We start from the raw sequence: 4,365 nt of genomic DNA, 5'->3' as shown, positions 1-4,365 counted from the left end.
AATTGTAGACAGCGCACTGTGGTGCAGCAGACAAAATTCTGGATGCCACGGTTGCTCAAATACGTTACATATAGCTCGCATACATAATTTTGCTCTAAATATGCTATTTATAGTTTCGTCCGATTTTATGTAAATGGAGCAACATACTGCCAATATTTATCCGATTGAGACAAAATTTTGCACCGCGTACTAAATTAGGTCATTGATGAATGCGAAGTTTTGTTGAAATCGGTTCAGATTTAGATATAGCTCCCATATATAGTTTCGTCCGATTTAAGGTAAATTGCGCACCAAACTCCCAATATTGGTCCGATTGAAGCAAAATTTTACACAGAGTACTGAATTAGGTCCCGACTGATGTATGCGAAATGTCTATATCTACAGGATATTGTAGATATTAACATGTCTTGCATGTACCCATAATGGTGAAGGGTATCATATAGTCGGCCCCGTCCGACTTTTGAACTTTAATTACTGTTTTTTTTTTTTTTTTTGCAGCTGACATTCATCTATGCAGAAAATGATGAATATAGGTCCATATTTAGACCTATATATAAAATAAAAATTTTATAATGTCTTCGGACATATGTTTGTAACATTGAAAAGGAAAGGCGATGGACCCATGGTTCCTTTTAAGTATATATATAGAATTACATCTACACCACAAATGGTTTGCATGAAGTCTTCGAATAAATTCGAAAAATTAACAAGAGAAGACGAATCAATGGCAAAGCAAGCTCTCACATATCGGCTAAGACCAGCGCCTTGACACCCAATGGTTTAGGTTTTGCATTTTTTACGTTATACGTTATTTTAGCGGAAGCATTGAGGATTCGATAATAAATTAATTTTTTTCGCTGTCATGATCAATGGAACGTCCACAAATATAACCTTTCAGTATAAGATAAATCCAAATGAATCGCCGTCACATTTTAAGGTTTTAAAATAAGAATAATTGCAGACGGTATCATTATTTTCTATAGGCATATTTTCGACCCTTCATAACTTAAAATTACAAATTACAGCCAATTCGTTTGCATTGAGATTCACACCATCACTCTCCAGCACCGATTCCACAGTTGTGGTCGCAATAATTAATGTGATGAAATAAAAATTGTTATAATTAAAGACTATAGAGGATTCACATTTTCGCTCTCCCTCCCTCTTCCACAATGGCAGCACTAACTTTCTCTATATAAGACAATAACAATTAAGGTAGTCTTACAAATTACGGGTTTCTATATATAGCGAAATAAAAAACAAAGCTGCCAATAATGTTTAGTATTTCCAAATGACACCAACTTTGGCTGACAGCATATAATTTGAACCATCAACTTCAATATTAGAACAAACACCTATTATAAACGATAAACATCATTTATTATTTTACGAAAAAATAAACATTTTGTTTCTGCTCTTTTTCCTTCTCTGTATTTACCTAAGCATTTCTTTTCAATGTGCTGTCATTTCTGTGACAATTAATTCTGTTAAGCTGCAAGTAATTATTGCCGTTTCCTCCTACGCGCGGTTGTCAATTAAAAAATGTGAACAAAAACTTAAAAGCTTTCGGCCAACGTTTCTCGTAGTCTCCGTTATTAATGATTTCGGATGCATTAACTAAATCAAATTTGTTCAAAGACCATGTTGAACAGAAGACATTTACATGGACCTTCAGATCCTGTATCCGCCACGTACTCCTAATTTAATCCATCACCCATTGCCATATTTAATCCAAGCGAATAACCAGCCATCCACTAGTAGTAGTAGTGACGTCCAGATGATAAATAGTTCCAAACACTTTGGCTAATGGCTGAGAAGCAGCCAGAGTGTTAGTGACTGCGTTGTGTGAGTGAGTGAGTGTGTGTGTCGTAACCAGTATAGACGTTTTAGAAGAGAACAAATTATAGTATTGCAGCAAAACGGGGGTGGGGCAAGAATAAAAAATAAACTTCACCATCAAAACGATAAAACAATACAGAGTCATTAGTTTTCCGCCTCGGATACATTAGCAAAAGCGTTCATGATTCATTTAGAGCACGGCCAGTTCGTAGTCTTGTCGTTCATCGTTGGCTATATTGATGTCACTGGAAGTGCTGGAACTCAGTGGCCATGTTATGTGTGTTTGCAGCATCTAAGCGAGCAGCGAGTGAAATGGAGTGTAAATAACAGCAACAGCAAAAAAAAATTTATTAAACACTACTACAGCCAGCAAATCCAAAACAAAAGCGACAGGGTCACCGATTTACTGTCATGTACGCAACAAATTTTCCAAACACTAAGTGATTGTGCAGTGAAGTTGTAAATGAGTTAAAAAGGTTGTCTATTTCAATGAGATACAGTGATTTTTGTAAACATGTAAACATACTTAAAAACAGCTGTAAACATACTTAAAAACAGTTTTAAGGTTAAGATAGTTATATACTCACAGAGAAACGTCCCAAAATTTGAATTCGAACGGATTATTAGTTTTTGAGTTATCGTGCCCACCATTCGCATAAAAAGCTGCTTGGAGAAAAATTCGTCTAGTTTGAGAAGTTCACTTGCCGTCACTTGATCCTAGCACAATAAATCGGCTATATCTTCAAGAGTTGTTGAGATTGAAATTTCATTGGGACATTTTTGAATTAGTGTAGATTCGAATTAAATCAAAACAGAAAATTATTTTTTTTAAAACCGGGAATGGGGGTCCCCTTAATGGATAGAATCTTAATGAGGTTATTGACCAACAAATATCTGCGTTTTTAATACTCCATGAGAACATTATAATTTAAAACCAGTTAGCGATCATACGATACCCTACTTAAATATCACTGAAATCGAACTTCCTGTAGATCTATATTCCGAGCCAGGACGATATTATTCGATATTTGCACTCTTTTTACCGATTAGAGGTCAACTACTCATCTGTGTTTTTTTTTTCTTGAATATTTAAATCATAAAATAAGATTCATAAGATTCAAATTGTCTTATTTTACACGCAAAACTGAATATTGACGGATCAATATAAAAAAATTCCCAATAGTAGACCAGATCCCCTTCCTTATAATTATGTCCTCTAGAAAGACTAGAAAAAAATGGTAAAAAAATAAATTTTCCATGTAAAATTTCAAAGCGATCAGCTCTGTATTTACAGCCCCTAGTGTGGTAATGGGTTAGTTACTAAATAATATCAGAACAATTTGATATTTTCAACATAAAAGTCTGGGTCATTTTCAAACGCCAAACATTGCTCTATTATCATGAAAAGAGCCATGCTTGCTCCTTGTTCAGTTCCATTTCTAGGTTCGTTGTGTTCGTGTCATAATTGTAGTTCCTACAGCGTCCAGAAAACAGACAAAAATAAAGTATTTTGTGTATTTGGAAATGGAAAATGAGACCAAAAGCTTCAAAATACCGGCAATTGGGCGATCTACCCGATTTACAATCAGTGCAAAATGTTAAAAATCATAAATGTTTTGAGCTCTATCGTGATTTCAACATAATCTTATTCAGATTCAGTTCGGAGTGAGTTGGGGCCTCAAAAAATTTAAATTCGGTCGGTTTCTTTGTCAAAAAGTCTCACATTGAACATTTCTGCGGGAAAGTCGTTTAATCTGCAAGAATCTGAATTGTTAACTTGCACTATGGGCCATAGATACCATTGGCCATAATTAGAGCAGTGGGTTTAAGAAATAAGTAAATATCACATATTTGCGTTTCAAGGACTTTTAAAATAATCAAATTATTTTTGAGCACGTTTTCATAGTTTTTGGTACGAAGATTTCACACCCAATGAGAACTCAAAATACTAAATTACAGCCAATGTGGTTGAAAATCGCCGACAAAATCTCAAAAAAAAACTTTGAGTGGTACCCTCAATAGTAGAGCAAAATTTGTAATTTTTGGAAAAAAAAAATTTGGGCTACACAATACTCTTTTATATGCGATGTGTTTTATTACAGATAATTTTTTCATTCACCAGTCAATTCTGTTTAATTGGCCGCCATTTCATATTAATATGTATCTTGACGCACGTCAATGTTATATTGTATTTTTTAAAATGTAAATTTTATTCACAAAAATATGACATTGATCTCATGTCATTTGTAAACCGTGACCCACAATATTATAAAATGTTACTGTTGTAAAGCTCACAGTCCCGAGATTTCAAATATATAACGTTTTATCGGCTATGTAGCTGAAATGGAATTTTTGCCAAAAATTTGGATTCCTGGTCCATAGTGCATTGATTGCAAAATTTGGCTGAAACCGATATTTGATATTTGATTTTCAGTTCCCAACATACATAAATATTTGGTTAAATTTGTCAAAGGCCCCACATTTTCAGTGGATTCCATTAAACATTTTCTAAAGCCCTTTGTTTGT

This window comes from Musca vetustissima, unplaced genomic scaffold, assembly GCF_032173495.1.
Source record: "Musca vetustissima isolate MV318-11 ecotype Yass unplaced genomic scaffold, APGP_CSIRO_Mvet_v1 utg15073, whole genome shotgun sequence".
Classification (NCBI taxonomy): domain Eukaryota; kingdom Metazoa; phylum Arthropoda; class Insecta; order Diptera; family Muscidae; genus Musca; species Musca vetustissima.
The sequence above is the reverse complement of the archived record's forward strand: the minus strand, read 5'-3'. Positions refer to the sequence as shown.